General features: G+C 40.6%; 1 long non-coding RNA gene across 1 annotated transcript; it reads right to left on the bottom strand.

Annotated features, from left to right (window-relative positions):
• Positions 1 to 3,468: 3,468 nt before the first annotated feature.
• On the bottom strand, positions 3,469 to 7,815 carry LOC125522935 (uncharacterized). The gene is made up of 7 exons (XR_007290046.2): positions 7,389 to 7,815; positions 6,818 to 6,917; positions 6,620 to 6,733; positions 5,745 to 5,851; positions 4,994 to 5,151; positions 4,738 to 4,793; positions 3,469 to 3,784 (listed from the first exon to the last, which is right to left on the bottom strand). It is a non-coding gene; the product is annotated as an uncharacterized LOC125522935 (long non-coding RNA).
• Positions 7,816 to 10,471: the final 2,656 nt, after the last annotated feature.

Below are 10,471 nucleotides of genomic sequence, written 5' to 3'. Positions count from 1 at the left end.
TATCGTTTAACGCCCCTAGCTAGGCATAACAAGCACGAATAGATCTAGGTATTGCCATCTTTGGTAAGTGGCTCTCATAATAGATTCATAAGGTAATTTAATTTTATTTCTAGGGGGTTCTACTTGGCACAAACACTAATTAAACACAAAAAACACAACCAAAACAGAGGCTAGAAAAATTATTTATTACTAAACATGAGCAAAAAGAAAGAAATAAAAATAAAATTGGGTTGCCTCCCAACAAGCACTATCGTTTAACGCCCCTAGCTAGGCATAACAAGCACGAATAGATCTAGGTATTGCCATCTTTGGTAGGCAATCCATAAGTGGCTCTCATAATAGATTCATAAGGTAATTTAATTTTATTTCTAGGAAAGTGTTCCATGCCTTTCCTTAATGGAAATTGGAATCTAATATTTCCTTCCTTCATATCAATAATTGCACAAATCGTTCTAAGGAAAGGTCCACCAAGAATAATAGGACATGAAGGATTGCAATCTATGTCAAGAACAATAAAATCTACGGGCACATAATTCCTATTTGCAACAATAAGAACATTTTTAATTCTTCCCATAGGTTTCTTAATAGTGGAATCCGCAAGGTGCAAGTTTAGAGAGCAATCATCAAAATCACGGAAACCTAACATATCACACAAAGCCTTTGGAATCGTGGAAACACTAGCACCCAAATCACATAAAGCATAGCATTCATGATCTTTAATTTTAATTTTAATAGTTGGTTCCCACTCATCATAAAGTTTTCTAGGGATAGAAACTTCCAATTCAAGTTTTTCTTCATAAGATTGCATCAAGGCATCAACGATATGTTTAGTAAACGCTTTATTTTGTCTATAAGTGTGAGGAGAATTTAGCACGAATTGCAACAAGGAAATACAATCAATCAAAGAGCAATTTTCATAGTTGAATTCCTTGAAATCCATAATGGTGGGTTTAGCAACATCTAGGGTTTTAATTTCTTCAATCCCACTTTTATCAAATTTAGCATCAAGATCAACAAATTCCGAATTCTTGGAACGCCTTCTAGGTAAAGGTGGATTATATTCAGTCCCATCATTATCAAGATTCAAATTGCAAAACAAAGATTTAATAGGGGATACATCAATAACTTTTAGATCTTCATCTTTATTTTCATAGGAACTAGAAGAACACGCTCTTATAAAGGCATCTTTCTTAGCACGCATCCTAGCGGTTCTTTCTTTGCACTCATCAATGGAAATTCTCATGGATTTGAGAGTCTCATTGATATCATGCTTAGGAGGAATAGATCTAAGTTCCAAAGAATCAACATCAAGAGAAATTCTATCAATGTTCCTAGCCAAATCATCAATCTTAAGCAATTTTTCTTCAATCATAGCATTGAAATTCTTTTGCGAAGTAATAAATTCTTTAATATTAGATTAAAAATCAGAGGGCATCTTATTATAATTTCCATAATAATTGTTGTAGGAATTACCATAATTATTAGAGGAATTACTAGGATAAGGCCTAGGGTTGAAATTTCCTCTATACGCGTTGTTACCAAAATTATTCCTACCAACAAAATTCACATCCATAGATTCATTATTATTCTCAATCAAAGTAGACAAGGGCATATCATTAGGATCAGAAGAAACACTCTATTAGCAAATAATTTCATAAGTTCATCCATCTTTCCATTCAAAACATTAATTTCTTCTATCGCATGCACCTTTTTATTAGTAGATCTTTTAGTATGCCATTGAGAATAATTAACCATAATATTATCTAGGAGTTTAGTAGCTTCTCCTAAAGTGATTTCCATAAAAGTGCCTCCCGCGGCCGAATCTAAAAGATTTCTAGAAGCAAAATTCAATCCGGCATAAAAAATTTGTATAACCATCCACAAATTTAAACCATGAGTAGGGCAATTACGTATCATTAATTTCATTCTCTCCCAAGCTTGTGCAACATGTTCATGATCAGTTTGCTTAAAATTCATAATATCGTTTCTAAGAGAGATGATCTTAGCGGGAGGAAAATACTTAGAGATAAAAGCATCTTTGCACTTGTTCCATCAATCAATACTATTTTTAGGCAAAGACGAAAACCAAGCTTTAGCACGATCTCTAAGCGAAAAAGGAAATAGCTTCAATTTAACAATATCATTATCCACATCTTTCTTCTTTTGCATGACACACAAATCAACGAAGCTATTTAGATGGGTAGCGGCATCTTCACTAGGAAGGCCGGAAAACGGATCTTTCATGACAAGATTCAGCATCGGTAAGAGGAGCAATCGTAGTGCTAATAAAATCATTGTTGTTGGTATTGGTGAAGTCACACAATTTAGTATTATCTTGAGCCATCGTGACAAGCAAGCAAACTAACACACAGGCAAACAAAATGCAAGCGGGCAAAAAGAGGAAAATAGAGAAAGAGAGGGAGGATAGAGAGAGAGGGCGAATAAAACGGCAAGGGTGATGTCGGGGAGAGGCAAATGAGGGGCAAATGGCAAATAATGTAATGCGGGAGATAAGGGTATGTGATGGGTACTCGGTATGTTGACTTTTGCGTAGACCTCCCCGGCAATGGCGCCAGAAATCCTTCTTGCTACCTCTTGAGCACTGCGTTGGTTTTCCCCGAAGAGGAAGGGATGATGCAGCAAAGTAGCGTAAGTATTTCCCTCAGTTTTTAAGAACCAAGGTATCAATCCAGTAGGAGGCTACGCGCGAGTCCCTCGTACGTGCACAAAACAAATGAATCCTCGCAACCAACGCAAATAGGGGTCGTCAATCCCTATAAGGCCACTTACGAGAGTGAGATCTGATTGATATGATAAGATAATATTTTTGGTATTTTTATGATAAAGAGGCAAAGTAAATACACTACACCACAACACTACATCCCCAACAGACAAGTTGGTCAAGAAAACAACGTCCACCGATAGAGAGTCGGTCAGGAATGACTATTGCTGACCGATCTTGTCTACTGGGGAAAGTCCAGACGGGAAAGCCTTTTCCCGACCGACATATCTTTCCCAACCGATCGTTTGACGGCTATCTAAAGCTTTCCCGACCGACTTTCTATTGGCCCTGCTATGAACCTTTCCCGACCGACTGTCTGATGATAATCTTTCCCGACCGACTTTCTGTTGGCCCTGCTATGAACCTTTCCCGACCGACTGTCTGATGATAATCTTTCCTGACCGACTGTTCGATGGTACTTTCTTTGCCGACCGACTTTTTGTTGGCCCTGACATGAGCTTTTCCCAACCAACAGTCCGACGGTAGTACATTTGCCGACCGACTTTCGCTAGGCCCTGCCATAAACCTTTCCTGACCAACGGTAGGATGCTGCTATCTTTTGCCAACCAACAGTTCGATAGCACTTTGTTTAGCCGAGCAAGATATATTTAATTCCCACCCATTATTTGGCTTGTGCCTTGCCAAACAATATCAATCAAGTTGCATATCTGATTTACGACACAATATCAATCAAGTTCCAGTAACTTGCCAAACAATAATAATCAATATTAAACCAGGACCAAAGAAGAATATAGGTAACTAACTAAGAGGAAGCATTTATGTTTCAGCCACCAAGACACCTGATAGGTTTACAAAATGATAGATGCATGTCCGACGATTCATTGCTTGCTCCATGACAAAAATACCCAGTTGACAAGACACCATATAGGTTTACAAAATGATAACTAAAAGACACATTGTTCTTGCTCCATTACACAAAATGTCTAGCTGATGCAAACTGCCATCTTAATGGTTCCTCCCTAGTCCTCTTGTATGTCATTCCTACAAAGAATAAAGAAGTCACCGGTGAATTGATGCATTAATAGAGATAAATGGCAAAAATAATAATTGTATAAAGCATCAATGGCAAAAACAAACTGGGATTTTAGTATTATAAAAACAGGGCATGTTCAGAATAATGCGACAGCATGTTCTAATTAGAATCTATGATGTGTTGACATAATAAAGCATCAATGCCACACAAAGCCACCATATAGCCAGTATCAATCTCCTAAAGCTGCAGACCAGGAAGATATTAAATGGAAAAGGAGCATATGCATCATCTAGCTACAAGGCAACAATTTAGCATTTCCAGACACCCAATTATTGGGAGCAACACACCACGAACGGGCACATGGAAGTCATTTTTGAAGCAAAGACTGCACAAGTTTTACTTATTTTTCTTCTCTGGGGTGGAAAAGACAGCACTTTGCTTCACTAGATGGCAATACATTAGGCAAAATGATTACTATCTAATACACAGCTAGGAGTTTCAATGATGAGTGCAGCATGGCCTGGGAAAGGCATTGTCAAAAACTAGCGCTCAAGAACTATTTACTGTTACTGGATTAAGATTCAGAAAACTAGAATATCAACATGTCAATTAGAGTAGAAAATAGCACAAATGGAGTGAAATGTCCATATCATGCAGTTCACATCAGAAAACAACAAAACAAATTATTTCTCGACTTATGATACCATGGAAATAAGTAATGAGTTGTATATTGTGTAGGGGCAGAGTGCATATGATGCACTGTAACCCATATGACTCATGACCAGTTGTTCTTTACGACATTCAAACAAAATTCTTTTGCAGAAACAATGCAAACCAACTCCAAACTGAATGAAAAAGAGTGTCATCGGCATCCAGGTCAAGGACAACAAACATATACGAGTATGTTGGCAAGATTAGATTAGTAATCATCTCCCAAATATTACAAAGTTTAGAGATGTACCGGCTTTTTCCTCATCACGCTTCTTTGCAGCTTCCACTCTCTATTGCCGAATCAATCTGCGGATGCAAAAAGGATAGGTAAAGAATGATTGTTTGCCAATAATCAAACAACTATGATCTAGTAATAGAAATTAATTTAATGAGGGTCTAGAAAAAGATGAGTAGTTCTACTGCAAACTGACGAATAGGGATCTGAGGGAATTAAGATAAATCCTACAGTTGCACGTCAAAATTCGAAGCAAATGGGAAGGACTCACTGGTTAGAGGTAGGTGTCAAACGGCACAGCCGCTGGGAAAAAGGCGACGCAGTGGGTAGAGCGCCACCACCGGGAGGGACGCGTAGTCGCCAAGAGTGAACAACCACCAGGAAGAACGAGCCTCTACCTGGAGCGCGAGGGCAGGGGCGGCGATCTGGCTGCAGCAAAACACAGGGCTATGTTGACAAAGTAAACTTGGATGCTATGTTCAACTACAACTATACAGATATAGTAGCTATTGCCTGCTATGCTATGCTTTCCTGAATTAGTTGAAATATGGGCACACAGTACCTATTGTCTGCTAGATACTACAACTACGGATATACACACTTTATCCATGTTTTGGCTATTTTATCATATACAGAACATACCATTCTATTTTATTGATTAATTAGTCATGGTCAGAAGTCAAGTGTATATTCTAAAAAAATAGCAGAAAAGTTATTCACAACTAGTGTATTTTCATGCAAAATAACAAGCATAACAGCAGCCAACTTAAGAGATCCAACTGCAACCTAGGATTCCACTTGTATGCTATGACAAAAAGATAGTCATATTTGCTAAAATTGTACACACCATATTTATGTCATTCAGATAAGCTACAATGATGTGGATGAAACTACATTCCATTCATAACACAAGAAAGAAATTGACAATTTGAAAGGAAGGATATTTAACTACTAAAGTTCCTCCAAACTGTATCCTATCCCTGTTTCTGTAGTTCATATGATTAATAGATGCATAAGAATACCTAATAATGACCTAGCAGGTCGGCATATCTTCGAATAGGGGAGGTGAATTGTAAATAGCCAGGAATTCCCAGGACACCATGTATTACAGGTTTCAGAAAGTCCATTTCTGCGGCACACAGCACATAGGTTAGGTACACCGTACACACTTAAAACTTCAGAAAATCTCCAGAGATACAGACTTGTTCTAACTAACTTCTAAGTGGTATCAGGACTGATGCAAAATGTCCAGCCAACTGTTTGACATTCAGTTTGTAACCTATCTTACTATCCGAAATGGACTGCAATATAGTAGTATGAATGTACGTCAGTCTGATGGTGTGGTTCTTTTCTTCATTCTAAAAAAGGTACAATCGTGCTTGTGCTTTCATATGCTAATCACAAATGACTAATGAAAGGATGATGTATAGACGAGCAACCAGAAAAGGCCTATGTACCTCTTACCTGGCTACGACGCCATTGTGCATTAATAGAAGCAGCTTCTTGAAGAATTCTCAGTTCTGCTCTTAAAGAACATATATGGTACAAGTGGAATTTAATAGGTTGGTTTGCAACTACTTTTATTGCATATATAAATAAATGTAAAGAGGCCTGTGGAGTTTGGGGCAAGGTGTACATATTCAACTCTGATATTAGCATAATTAAACTGCACCTCACTTTGAAAACATAACGAGCCTGATTTAGATGGACAAGCAGTTCAAATGCCATCTACATTAATAATATTTACATTCCCATCAAACTTAAAACCAGATGTACAAATAATGATCAGACCACTGCCAAAGCAGTTTGACATATCTTAAAGATATTTATGTTGCTCCAGAGAAAGCAAGCTACTTGATGAAACAATTAAGCCATGAAATTCTAAAGAAAGACTTACTTTTAGACCACGGTGTTCCACTGACAACCCAGGTGTTTGAAGTGATGGATTCTTGCACCGGGGGGAATCAAGAATCACCAATGTTAGAAGAAATGTGTAAGTGGATCCTCAATTCTGTAAAGGTAATGGTTTAACATGTAAATATTTCACCTTCTGAATTCAAAACTGGATAACTATGTCATCTTTGACAATGCTGACCTCTTTGATACCAAGAACGGTGTTCACTCCTACCCTTTTCAAGGTCCTTTGAAGCCTTTTGTCATCGGTGGCTGTGGTCTTGTGAATGGCCTTCTTCTTCCTGTCATCAGTGGAAAGCTAAGTACAATAACAAGAGGAGAAATGTTTCATATATTTGGAATCTTATAAGCTGACATGCGTCCACTAAATGGCATTCAATAACAGATCAATCTTGAAATGTGACACCAGTATGTTTAGATGGTAATCAATATTCTTAGCGAGCCCGCTTCAAATTGGGCATTTCTACAGAGGATAGCAGCAATGATTCACATGGCACAAACTATTCATTCCGAGGAAACATTTTCGGTCTGAAACAAAGGATTCACATCACACAGGTAAAATTCATATAGAATAGTCAACATGCTGAAAGAAGGAAACACTACTGCCCGTAGCAAAACCAATCCATTAATCAAAGCAGAGCTAGTTTTTTAAGATAAAATTGCTGGGCCGATGTTGTGCCTGGGTCCATTGCCGGGGGTTGAAATCTGTACACTACAGGCAGAGAGGAGGGAGACCATATGAGGGATCTTACCCATGTCGTTGCCACCATGTTCCAAGGTCGCTGGATGCGGAGGGAGCAGAGGCCCTTGTCCCCCCCTCAGATCTGTTGCCATGGAAAGGAGGGAAGAAGGAGCTGGGCATGGGTTTGCGTGCTGCCATGGGAGGGAGCAGGCGAGGTGGCCTCACTCAGCGACCAGTGGAAGGAGGGTCGCACGCTCGCGACTGGGGTCGCTGGTGGTGGAACGAGGGACGACTTTGGCGGTGGATCGACATGGAAGGAGGGACGGCCCCTACGATTGCCGTCGACGGTGGCGACGTGAAATGGAACCCGAGGCGGCGGCAGCGGCGGCGACGACGACGTGAATCGGAACCCTAGGCGGCGGCGAGACGAGGGAGAAAGGGGATCCAGTGAGGCGCCCTGTGGCCTATGCGGTGTTAGGTTTTGAGAAAATTTCGCGGGCTGGGCTGAGCTAAATGTTTTTGTCCGTGCGCGCAGGCCCATTTACCACCTGCGGTTGGTCGGCGTTATTTGCCAGACCGACCGCTAGATGGGGATACGATCTTTCCCGACCGACCGTTCGATAGCAACGACTTATGTATTGCCGACCGACTGTCTCTCAATGTACAAAGGTTTTCCCAACCAACTGTCACTTAGAAGTTTTTCCAACTAACTATCAGTCGGCGAAAGTGACTTTTGCCAACACACGTCAGTAGGGAATAAAGTGTCGTGGTGTAGTGATAGCAAAGGAAATAACTAAGTAGTAGGAGATTAATATGATGAAGATAGACCCGGGGGCCATAGGTTTCACTAGTGGCTTCTCTCGAGAGCATAAGTATTCTATGGTGGGTGAACAAATTACTGTTGAGCAATTGACAGAATTGAGCATAGTTATGAGAATATCTAGGTATGATCATGTATATAGGCATCACGTCCGAGACAAGTAGACCGACTCCTGCCTGCATCTATTACTATTACTCCACTTATCGACCGCTATCCAGCATGCATCTAGAGTATTAAGTTAAAAACAGAGTAACGCCTTAAGCAAGATGACATGATGTAGAGGGATAGACTGATGCAATATGAAGAAAACCCCATCTTGTTATCCTCGATGGCAACAATACAATACGTGCCTTGCTGCCCCTACTGTCACTGGGAAAGGACACCGCAATATTGAACCCAAAGCTAAGCACTTGTCCCATTGCAAGAAAGATCAATCTAGTAGGCCAAACCAAACTGATAGTTCAAATAGACTTGCAAAGATAACCAATCATACATAAAAGAATTCAGAGAAGATACAAATATTATTCATAGATAGACTTGATCATAAACCCACAATTCATCGGTCTCAACAAACACACCGCAAAAAGAAGATTACATCAAATAGTTCTCCACAAGAGAGGGGGAGAACATCGTATTGAGATCCAAAAAGAGAGAAGAAGCCATCTAGCTACAAACTATGGACCAGTAGGTCTGAGGTAAACTACTCACACTTCATCGGAAGGGCTATGGTGTTGATGTAGAAGCCCTCCGTGATCGATGCCCCCTCCGGTGGAGCTCCGGAACAGGCCCCAAGATGGGTTCTCGTGGATACAGAAAGTTACGGCGGTGGAATTAGGGTTTTGGCTCCGTATCTGATTGTTTGGGGGTACTTAGGTATATATAGGAGGAAGGAATACGTCGGTGGAGCAATAGGGGGCCCACGAGGGTGGAGGGCACGCTTGGGGGGGGGGTAGGCGTGCCCCCTACCTCGTGGCCTCCTCTTTTCTTTCTTGACGTAGGATCCAAGTCTCCCGGGTCTTGTTCGTTGAGAAAATCACGTTCCCGAAGGTTTCATTCCGTTTGGACTCCGTTTGATAGTCCTTTTCTTCGAAACCCTAAAATAGGCAAAAAACAACAATTCTGGGCTGGGCCTCCGGTTAATAGGTTAGTCCCAAAAATAATATAAAAGTGGATAATAAAGCCTAATAATGTCCAAAACAGTAGATAATATAGCATGAAGCAATCAAAAATTATAGATACGTTGGAGACGTGTCAGCCCCTCGTGGCTCCCCTAACGCATTTCTTCCGCCTATATATATCCATATACCCTAAAACGATCGGGGAGCACAATAGATCGGGAGTTTCGCCGCCAGAAGCCTCTGTAGCCACCAAAAACGAATCTAGACCCATTCCGGCACCCTGTCGGAGGGGCAATCCCTCTCCGATGGCCATCTTCATCATCCCGGTGCTCTCCATGACGAGGAGGGAGTAGTTCTCCCTCGGGGCTGAGGGTATGTACCAGTAGCTATGTGTTTGATCTCTCTCTCTCTCGTGTTCTTGATTTGGCACGATCTTGATGTATCACGAGCTTTGCTATTATAGTTGGATCTTATGTTTCTTCTCCCCCTCTACTCTCTTGTAATGGATTGAGTTTCCGCTTCGAAGTTATCTTATCGGATTGAGTCTTTAAAGATTTGAGAACACTTGATGTATGTCTCGCCGTGCGTATCTGTAGTGACAATGGGATATCACGTGATTCACTTGATGTATGTTTTGGTGATCAACTTGCGGGTTTCGCCCATGAACCTATGCATAGGGGTTGGCACACGTTTTCGTCGTGATTCTCTGGTGGAAACTTTGGGGCACTATTTGAGGTGCTATGTGTTGGTTGAATAGATGAATCTGAGATTGTGTGATGCATATCGTATAATCATACCCACGGATACTTGAGGTGACATTGGAGTATCTAGGTGACATTAGGGTTTTGGTTGATTTGTGTCTTAAGGTGTTATTCTAGTGCGAACTCTAGGGCTGTATGTGACACTTATAGGAATAGCCCAACGGATTGATGGGAAAGAATAACTTTGAGGTGGTTTCGTACCCTACCATAATCTCTTCGTTTGTTCTCCGCTATTAGTGACTTTGGAGTGACTCTTTGTTGCGTGTTGAGGGATAACTATATGATCCAATTATGTTATTATTGTTGAGAGGACTTGCACTAGTGAAAGTATGAACCCTAGGCCTTGTTTCAACACATTGCAATACCATTTACGCTCACTTTTATCATTCGTTACCTTGCTGTTTTTATATTTTCAGATTACAAAAACTATTATCTACTATCCATATACCACTTG

This window comes from Triticum urartu, chromosome 7A, assembly GCF_056163025.1.
Source record: "Triticum urartu cultivar PI428250 chromosome 7A, HENAU_Tu73, whole genome shotgun sequence".
Classification (NCBI taxonomy): Eukaryota; Viridiplantae; Streptophyta; class Magnoliopsida; order Poales; family Poaceae; genus Triticum; species Triticum urartu.
This window is presented reverse-complemented; position numbering and strand designations above follow the sequence as displayed.